An 11519-nucleotide genomic window follows, 5' to 3' on the forward strand; every position below is an offset into this window, starting at 1 on the left:
CTGTGTGACTGTACAGCAATTTCAGGAAGAAAATAGCATCTGGTTGAGGTTTGGGGTAGGAAACATGAGGAAAGTGACTGATTTGGATCAGGGGGATGGACTGGATGGCCTTTGTGATCTCTTCCAGCACTGTGTTTTTTGGAGACACATTACAAGATGCTAAAAAGGCAGCTTTTTATTTGTTAGAAAGCCCAATCTGTTTTGGCATGTGATGCCTTAAGGTCATCTTCTGGGGATAAACCAGTGGGCCCTTGATATTCTCTGTGGTTTGATTCTAGGACTGCTCATGGATACAAAATTAGTGGATGTTCAAGTCCTTTTGAATACAATAGTGGAGTAAAATAGCAAAATCAAAGTTCCCTTTTGAAATTGTTTTATATTTTTAACCTTTGTATGATGGAATCTGTGGATGCAGAATCCATGGTTATGAATGAGCATCTACAGATTTTAGTATCGACAGGGGCCCTAGACCCAAACCTCAAGGAATTGCTTTATTAAGTATTTCCTTATTTTCTTTTCTTATTTATTTATTTATTTTATTTACTTTATTTCTATCCTGCCTTTTTCCCCAAAGCGACTGAAGGCAGCTAACAATAACACGACACAAACCAATAAAATTTAAAACAAGACACATACAAATATTTAAAAATGCTCTAATATAGATGGAAATAAATAAGAAAATGTCTAAATATAAACATAGACATATAGATAAGAAAATATAAATGTATGTATAAGGAAATATAATGTTGATAAAGGAATTAATAAGAAAACAATATGTTGGTAAATTTGTCAAAAAATAAACTGAAATTTAATTTTCTCCCATTGGCACAAGTCAAATTGAATTGTTTCCAGTATGGATGGGCCTATGTTGCATCTGCATACTCTAAACAACAAACTACTGGAAACAACAAACTACTTTTTTAAAGGAAACAACAAACTACTTTTATTAATTTTTATTGGAAACAACAAACTACTTTTTTAAAGGTGGCAACTCTAAGTTATCATTTAATTTGCTGAATACCAAAGCCCTGAATTTGGATGCAAAAGTCTGTTTTCTTTTCTCCTCATCTGAATGCTTCATATTTCAACAAATTTCCATCCCCAGTGTAAAAAAACCTCCCTACCTATTTTCTTCACCATATGGTACTAGCAGTCTCTGCCCTCCTTCCCCTGCAATGCAAAAGCAACATAAAAATCAGACCAGGCTTGGAATGGAATTATGATTGATTGCCATTTAGATGTGCTCATAATGTTTTTCCTTCCATGTATTGGTTTATGAGATATATCTATTTTTTTAAAAAAGAAATCAATACCAACTAGAATAGAACAGCTTTGCTAATGGAAACATCAATACTGTTTCGCAATATTGGAATGAAAGATTTTTGTACAAGATGTTCAAGATGGATGGCTGGATTGCCATTGGGAAATATTATGGAGATAGAGCTGATTACTTTGTGTTTATCTGAAAGGCCTCTTCTTTAGTCCAAGGTAGCACACTTAATCAATCTATTCATTCATAATGCACAGAGCGATGAGTAGACGGCAGGCCAAATGAATAGCAATAGTCATATCAAGTGATGTAAAGTAATCCATTTACTTTAGAATTTTTTCCTTTTTTTCTTAAGTCTTGGAGTGAGCAATAAGATTGATATTTTGCAGTTAATGGGTTGGGTCTATATTGCAATATGTGTATGCAGTCAGATAGAAGCTGGCTTTCCCATCCCTGCTTTTCACAAACTGTCAAGAGTTTTAATTTGGCAGGGAGAAGCATGATTCATCATCTGTTGTCTTATTTTTACTGCTTTTCAAATGTTCTAGTTTCTCTTTTCTCTCCCACTTTCCCCTTTGTTTTTAGCATGGAAGATGTCTGATCAATTTTACGAGGTCTTCACATACATCAGTAGTTCCCAACCTGTGGTCCATGGACCCCCAGTAGTCTGCAAGAATGAAAATATGGTCCACGGCCCCACCATTACTACACCGTTGCCTTGAAACCACATGCCAACAAGAGCAACTGGTCTCCCAAAACTCTTCACAAGGCAACAGAGATGTCAAGAGGCTGACTACCCACAAAAGATTACTACTGCCACATCAGCTCTAGATTATTAAATATGATTTTCAATGTACGAGCAGATGGCTACTACTGGATGGCCTATGTTCTGTATCAGAAACTAGAGCTGATGTGGTCTATCCAATGCAATTTTCTGAATCAGCACCCCAAATCAATATTTAGTTTTTGGCCTAAAGTTGACCAAAAACTAATTTGTAACACGTTTGGTACTAATGTTGGAGAGTGGTCCCTGGTCAAAAAAAGATTGGGAACCATTGACATACACCTTCGTTCATGCTACAACATTTGGAAGTTTTAGTTGTTGGGACTACAAGTCCAAAATAGCATGCTCCAAGTAGCATTAAAAAGCTTCTAATTTTAGAGTATCTTCAGACCACTGAAGAAACTACTGCTGGAGAAGTTCCAACATTTCACAGATTAAAATAGGGAAATGCATTGGCTAAGCAACATCAATATGTGGCCAAGATTGCTGGAAGAGGCTACAGAGGTTTGTTTTTGCCTTGACCAACTGAGGCTGGATCTACACTGCCATATAATGCATTATTTCACTGCAGTGACCATATCATGTAGTTCCGTATGGTAGTGTAGATCCAGTCTGAGTCCACCCCTTTCTTCTCCCTTCCTGCATGCTGTGTTCATTGAATGCAAACTATTTCTGCACTTTGAAATCAGATTGCAGGAATTAAAGTAAGCCAAGGACAAAGTGAGAAAGTGAGAGGGAGATATATAAAATGGAATATTTTAAACACAGCTGGGAAAAATAGGTTAACCGAGGATTAAACAGGACTGTCATTGCCATACCCTGCCAACAGAGGCTGGGGGTTGAAGAATATATCAAGGTCAGAATCTCAGAAGCAACCAAATCATTTCTCCATCCACATCTCATAGAATCATAGCATTGGAAGACTCTGAGTGGATGATAAACACTTCTTATGTGATAGCTAAAAGTGTGCATGTGTACATTGCGTAACTAGCATGGTGCAGTGGTTTGACTGTTGAGCTGAAACTCTGGAGGTTAGGGTTTTAATTTCCACTCCGGGTCCTTCCACACAGCCCTATATCCCAGAATAACAAGGCAGAAAATCTACAATATGCTTTGAACTGGATTTATCTGAATCCACACGGCCTTATAATCCAGTTCAATATGGATTTTATACAGTGTGTGGAAGAGGCATTACATAGTGCTGAAAATGAAACATAGACAGACAATTGCCTTTGGCAACACAGTCCAATAAACTCAATCTATAGACTCCCAGTGCTCAAAGATACTGTCTGAAAATACCTTTTGTGTGAGCCAGGAATTAAAGAATTCATAGGGAGCTTTAGAAATCAAAACCTTTTTTAAATCCTCTATTGCCCTCTACATGCAGCAGAACAACCTTCAAATATGGCATTTACAGACTTCTGCCAATAATCCACTGAAAAGTTGTAAATAACAAATGATATAAAGAGCAAAAAACAATACAGACATAACTAATTTTGTGTGCAGTGTGTGTGGATAGGTGGAAACTGAAAAACTAGCTGAAATGTAATTATTTATGGCTGTCTGTCAAAGAAGCAGGTCATGGGTTCAGATAATGCACTTCCCAAAGTCACCTTGGATTCAGCCCTCCCACCCAAAAACAGAGCTGCAATTTTCTTGAAGCAGAGGCTGCATTAACATAGTACAATTGATGCAGATTGACACTGCTTTAGCTGCCATGGCTCAATGTTATGGAACCCTGGGAGTAATGGTGGATGAATGGGGAGAAAATTTTAGCAACTTTATTAAAAGGGCATACATTTTCTTGATAGCCAGGGGAGCATCTGGGATGTCTGCATTTTACAGGGGCCTTGGATAAACAGAGCCATCTTCCCTTTGTCCTTTGACAATATACCCCCCCCCCCAAACTGAATGTGTGACTAACCTTCCTTTCCCCTATCCCTCATTCTAAAATATAATAATAATAATAATAATAATAATAATAATAATATAGTAATTATAACCTGAAATCCAAAACACCCAATCCCAAGCATTTCAGATAAGGAAGACTCAACATGCATCACCTTGTTGAAAGTCTGTATGTATGTGCAGAGCCACAAGATGTTTAGATTGAGTCATGTAACTTTACCTCTTAAAGCTAGGTTCCAAAGGTCTTTCAGTCTCAAATTAAGAAATCTAACTTCTTATCTAGTCACATACAGATGGTTATTTTAAAGGGTTAGGAGAGATGAAGTCATGAAGCCTTGTATTACTCTTTATGTACAAAAACATAAACTTTGTTCAATTCAGAAAAGCTTCTGGTGGACGGACTTTTCAAATGCAACTGAGATCTTAAATGTGTTGGCCTGATCTCATTAATTACCTGACTACGGAGGCAGTTAATGTTGTTTGGGAGTGATAAATAGAAGAGGTCAGGGAAGCGTATTATCAGTATCATAAATCTAACATTCAATTACATTTGCCTTCAGCTTTTATTTTCCAGCTGAGGAAGATATGGTGAGTCATAAAGAAAACACACTGTTTAATGGTGACGAGTGTTGGATTAGGACAGAGTTCAAATCTCTATTTGGCTTTCCAGCCCACCTATCCAAGCCTCACAAGGGAAAAAACGTGAGGCATGCAGAGAAGAGTATGTAGTAAAATGTCACAGGGCAAGTATACCTTCTGTTAAACAGCAATATAGTGCAGTGATGTGTTTGATGGGGGCTTGAGAGAGATCTAGATGCTGGTTTCCCTTGAGTCATGAAGATCCATTAAGTAACTTTAGCTCATTTGTTGTCTCTTAGCCTTACTTACCTCACAGTGCTAATATAATGATTTATTTATTTATCTATCGTGTCAGGCAACTGAACAGTTGTATTACATTTTTGACAGAACAAACAAACAAACATACAAAAGACACAGAGTTTGCAAGCTTGGTAGTTGATTAAATGTCCTTTGACTAGTATCTGGCCAGTTGGAGTGCCTCTGCTGCAAGAAGGTCCTCCATTGTCCATGTAGCAGGGCTCAGGTTGCATTGCAGCAGGTGGTCTGTAGTTTGCTCTTCTCCACACTCGCATGTTGTGGATTATAATGAATATAATGATGACAAGAGCAAAAGGAAGATTGTCTACTTTGAGCTCATTGGAAACAAGGTGAAATATAAATACATCTAATAAATACAGCAGACCCTCCTTATCCATGGAGGATTTGTTGCATCAACGTCTGTATTTCCAGACCATTACTGACTATTACAACTCTCTCACACTCTCTGGACGCAGGCAATGGCAAACCGTCTCTTAAAAAATCTTGCCAAGAAAGCCCAGGAAAGGTTTGTCCTAACTAAGTAAAACATGATTTGAAGGCAACAAGAAAAACATACACAGATATGGATACTGAGAGAAAACAGAAAGGTGAGTAAACTCAATTGCATGACCAGAAGTCATACATATAATTAAACATGTATTTAACATCTATGACAAAAGTATTGGGCAATTAACCCAACATAAAACCCATGTAATGCAGTAGCAACCATTAATGTGCATGTTTAAAGAAAACAACTAATCACTCTTTGGCACTTCCTGTTGATTTTGTTATACACACACATGTGTGTATACACATGCATGGGGCAATGCACAATTTATGTATTGTTGTTTATTCGTTCAGTCACTTCTGACTCTTCATGACCTCATGGACCAGCCCATGCTAGAGCTCCCCGTTGGCTTTCACTACCCCCAGCTCCTTCAGGGTCAAGCCAGTCATGTCAATGATACCATCCATCTTGCCCTTGGTTGGCCCTTCTTCCCCTTTCCTTCCATTTTCCCCAGCATCATTATTTTCTCTAAGCTTTCCAGTTTTCTCATGATGTGGCCAAAGTACTTCATCTTTGCCTCTAATATCCTTCCCTCCAGTGAGCAGTCAGGCATTATTTCCTGAAGTATGGACTGGTTGAATCTTCTTGCAGTCCAAGGCACTCTCAGAATTTTCCTCTAGCACCACAGTTCAAAAGCGTCTATCTTCCTTTGCTCAGCCTTTCTTATGTTTCAGCTCTCACATCCATAGGTTACTACAGGGAATACCACTGTTTTAACTATGCAAATCTTTGTTGCCAGTGTGATGTCTCTAATCTTCACTATTTTATCAAGATTGGTCGCCTTCTGATTTCCTGGCTAAAGTCTGCATCTGCAGTAATCTTTGCACCTAGAAATACAAAGTCTGTCACTGCCTCCACATTTTCTTCCTCTATTTGCCAGTTATCAATTATTCTGGTTGTCATAATTTTGGGGATTTTTTTAGGTTTAACTGCAACTCAACTTTTGCACTTTCTTCCTTCATGTTGGTTAGAAGGCTCCTCAGCAATTCCTCGCTTTCAGCCTTCAAAGTGGTATCATCTGCATATCTAAGATTGTTAATGTTTCATCCAGCAATTTTTAACATCAAGTTGCACAACTCACATGACGTGTTCTGCATACAAGTTGAATAGGTCTGGTGAGAATATACAGCCCTGCCGTACTCCTTTCTCAATCCTGAACCAGTCTGTTGTTCCGTGGTCTGTTCTTAGTGTTGCTATTTGGTCGTTATACAGATTCCTCAGGAGATAGACAAGTGACTTGGTATCCCAATACCATCAAGAACTTGCCACAGTTTATTATGATCCACACAGTCAAAGGTTTTAGAATAGTCAATAAAATATAAATATATGTTTTGCTGAAACTCCCTGCCTTCCTCTGTTATCCAGTGGATATCGGCAATTTAGTCTCTCGTTCCTCTGCCTTTTCTAAACCCAGCTTGTACACCTAGCAACTCTCTCTTCATGTATTGCTGGAGTCTCCCTTGCAGGATTTACATATAAGCAGTTGTATTCAGGATTTCTTTGTATTTGTACTTATCTTCCTTTTGTATTGCTTTTAAAACAAAGGCCAGAATTCTCTGTCCTGATATATGTTGCTTACCTTTATACATACTTAGCTACATAACAGAGGTACTAAGATATTTTGTTACTGAATTGCAGAAGGCATATACCGGTAATAGGAGAATGACAAGCATTCCCAGACATGTATCAAACTCTACCAATGCGTAGTGGTCACTTTCCTAGCTCCCTTGAGTCTGAGAGAGTGTGACTTGCCCAAGTCACCCAGTGTGTTTCCATAGTTGATCAGAGATTTAAATCCTGGTCTCCTGACTTGTCGTTCAATGCTCAAACCACTACACCATGTTGGCTCTTTCAAACTGATTATTTTTTTTCTCAGGAGCGACATGAGAAACATCAAAACATCCAGGCATTCCTTGGACAATGTCCTTGCAGATGGCCAATTCTCTCACACCAGAAGCAACTTGCAGTTTCAAACTGATAAATCAGGGGGAATGCTAACTTGGAGAGTTTGGAGGCTGCTTTGAACTTAGCACCGGAAATGTGGTGCTTTGGTGCCATCTAGTGTGGATAATTCATGGATATCAGAATATTACTATGAATGAATGTTTCTTATTTATCAATGGAGTCTGGACACAGTAAGGAGTTTAGGCCTTAAGTGGTACAAGTCGGACTCCATGGTATTTTCATCCTATAGACATCGTGCTGTTTTTGTGGCACTTGCCTCACTCTCCCTAATGCCAGCTCTGTGAGGAAAGACCTTTCTGTACCAAAATGTGCAAACTCAACAGTGAAAAAGATGAAACATATCTTTACAGACCAGCCATTTGCAGTCGATCTGCCCCTAGAAGTGAATGTGACAGAAATCAGCAGGGAAATCATTTTGTAGCTTAGAGATAAATGGAATGGTTGCAATTAAACACAGAGGGGCAGGGTTCAGACAAACAAGCTGGGGATTCTGTCTTCAACTTCCAAACATTTAAAAGTACAAAGGTTTATTGTTTTGGCTATTATTGTCTTGAAGTCAGCCATGACTTGTAGGAAACTTTATGAAAAAAGAAACTTGGTTATTACCAGTTCTGGTCAAGTTTTGCAGACTCAGGGCTGTGGCTTCCTTTATTGAGCCAACCATCTTTCTCTTTTCCTACTGCCTTCTACCTTTGCTGAATATTGCCTTTTCCAGTGATATTGCCTTTTCCATAGAATGTCCATATTATGACAGCCTCAGTTTGATCACCATGGTTTTGAGTAAGAGTTCAGGTTTGGTTTGGCTATTTCACTTATTTGTCTTTTTACAGCGACAGATTTCGGGAAGATTGACTTTAACTCCTGTCAGTTTTCATCCCTCTCCAGCTTTCTTAACCATAGGAAATAGGAAACCACAGCTTATTACAGCAGGGCTTATGTGTTTACCTTCACTCACTGCTGGTTATAGTTGTACCTTTATCTTATCTGAAATGCTTGGGACCATCCTTAATTTGAATTACTTGGACATTGGGTTTTCCCCTTCTTGGTTTTGAAATACCTGTATTATATACTTGCTAATTTCATATACATGCTAATTTAATAGAATCATAGAGTTGGAAGAGACTTCGTGGGCCATTGAGTCCAACCCCCTGCTAAAAAGCAGGAAAATTGCATTCAAAGTACCCCTGACAGATGGCCACTCAGCCTCTGTCTAAAAGCTTCCAAAGAAGGAGCCTCCACCACACTCTGGGACAGAGAGTTCCACTGCTGAACAGCTCTCACAGTCAGGAAGTTCTTTCTAATGTTCAGATGGAATCGCCTTTCTTGTAGTTTGAAGCCATTACTCCGTGCATCCTAGTCTCCAAGGCAGCAGAAAACAAGCTTATTCTCTCCTCCCTATGACTTCCCCTTACGTATTTTTATATGGCTATCATGTCTCCTCTCAGCCTTTTTTTCTTCAGGCTAAACATGCCCAGTTCTTTAAGCCACTCTTCACAGGGCTTGTTCTCCAGACCCTTGCTCCTCTGCTCACATTTCAGCTTGTCAACATCTCTTTTCAACTGTGGTGCCCCTTATTGGACATAGTATTGCAAATGTGGTCTAACCAAGGCAGACTGGAGGGGTAGCATGACTTCCCTGGATCTAGACATGACTTCCCTGGACTTGAGCTCAAGTTCCAACATGAAATTCATTTATGGATCATATTCAACTTATACCTTTAGCCTGAAGGTAATTTTCTAAAACAGTTCAAAACAATTTTGTGCATGAATCAGTTTGTGTACATTGAACCATCAGAAAGGAAAGGTGTCACTATCTCAGTCACCCATGTGGGCAGCAGTGCCTGACGATTTTGGATTTTAGAATTCCAGAAAAGGGATTTACTAGTAGTAACTGCATATAGAGGTGGACTGGAATATGAAATGCTTACAGTTCTGAGAACTCCCACTGCTTTTCATAAAGTTGTTGATCGAAATGTATCATAGTGTAAACTTGCCAAGGAGATACTTGGAAGTGTCAAGCAAAACTAAATATTCATAGAAGCAATATGATGTGCCAGCTGTCGTGTTACTAGCAAGGCTTTTTTTTTTTTTTGGGTGTATGTGTGTGTGCCTTTAACAACCAAACGATCACCAGAAATCCATCAAGTACCGGTTGCAGCCTTTTATGGGCTGGAAACTTTGCAGTAAATTAGAGTTGTTAAAAGGCACAGGAGCCCCGTGGGGAAAACAGTTAAGAGTCCTAAGTATTTCAGAGAGCAACAAGTTGATTTGGCATTCGCCTGTCTCTCCAAGAACAGAATGCATTTAAGGAAAAGTGATGCTAAGAGTCTCTTAATATTGTGAGGGAAGAATCTGGAGTAAAAACATGGAAAGTCTCCAGAGAAATGTCACTGTCCCAGGTGGAAAATGCACATTGTTTCCATGGAATCTAGTTGACAGATTGACAACTCCATAGTATCACTGCTGTTACTAGAAAGGATCAGATCAGCTTGCCAACATCGCCAAGGGTGAAGAAAGACAGTAACTACAATCTTTGGAAGGCTGCATATTCCACATTCTTGTTGGAATCCTTTGCCTCAATTCTCTGAGGAACATTTCACATCTACTCTAATTAATCTCAGTTCTGTTCATCAGTAACTCTCCAAGGCTCCATACCCTCCAAATGAAAGGAACAGTCCCAATTAATCCTCTGCCGTCCCGGTTTTCCAGCAGCTTTTAAAATGTTCCAGTTTTTTTCTCCTTCTTCCACTTTTCCTCTTAGTCCTGTATCATTTCAGTTGCTGCAAACTGAGTTCGAAAGTAGCTTTGCACTCCATTAACTCAGCAGGGTGAAAAAGAGAGGAGGGGGTAAATTCTTGTTCTTCCAAACAGGTGAAGTCAAAAGCAAATTACTACAGCTTCTCCTAGCTAAATTGTTCTTGCTCATTAATAACATTTGCCATCTTGACCATACTTTGATGTTACTTGGCAATACATGTTTCTGTTTTTATGTGTGAAATGTTGGAGGATCATAAGTAAGGAAGAATACTCAAAACTAATATTTTAAGCAATGGATCTTGGAATTCATATACTAGGAAAGGCTGAAAAAAGAATTAAGCTCAAATCAAGGAATAGAATATGTCACAACTGTATTTTGGACAACTACAACGTTATTCATATTGGGAGCCACAGTCTGAAAACGCAGTTGTTCCATATGCTTGATTTGGTACTCAGAACATGCTATCAAATCCATATTTTTATAGTTTAAACCTAATGGGAACCATAATGCAATGTTTATTATTTTACTTACAATAAACAGATTCGGGAGAAAGGAAAGCAACAGCATAAACGTGAGAAATTTCAGGATGGGGTGGGCAAGTTTTGGCTTGCTAGTGTTATCTGACTGCAACTCTTACTAGATCTAGTTTAACATATCCTGTGGTGTGTGAAAATGGAAAGTATGGTCCAAAATTAATATGTGTTGTGCATAGCATGTTTCAGTCAGGCCCATTGCAGAAGATCCAATAACACTGCACCCAGGCAAGAGGAAAAAGAATAGAAAAACGTTACTCTTATCAGCAGAGTTAAAACATAAACTTGCAGTGTTGTAAACAAAAACGAACAGTGCGACAAACTTACATACTCCTTGTAAACAATACAGAATAAGACTTCTTCATCTTCATCCAAATGAGAGAGCAGTAGAAATGGTTGAGCAAAATGCCTGAGCAAAGGCTCCCCAGAGCAAAGCTTAACTGTATTCTAAAACCCATACAGTTATACCCCACCGGGTATAACTGGATGGGTCCAAACTTACTAGTTGACCTACATTAGCAGCTGCACACAATAATCAACAGTATAAGGTTTTCTTTAACACACACACACTTGAGCCTGTTACAACTTGCTGTAACAATATGCACCTCTGTTAAGAGATAGATGAAGACAACAAAGGATAGATTCTATACTGGCAAACCATAATGTGAGCAGTTTGGCAAGGTATACGAAATCCTTTGCATACATGGAACAGCAGCAGATGTGGTGATGGCAGTGGTGGTGAGGTGGCAAGCAGTGGCTGCATATGGTGCCCTTCAGAATACACACATCTGAACTACCTATATCTCAGCCAGTTTTTAAAGCAGTGGTTCCCAACCTTTGGGCCTCCAGCTGTTTTGG

The sequence above is a fragment of the Anolis sagrei genome, chromosome 1, assembly GCF_037176765.1.
Source record: "Anolis sagrei isolate rAnoSag1 chromosome 1, rAnoSag1.mat, whole genome shotgun sequence".
NCBI classification, from domain to species: Eukaryota; Metazoa; Chordata; class Lepidosauria; order Squamata; family Dactyloidae; genus Anolis; species Anolis sagrei.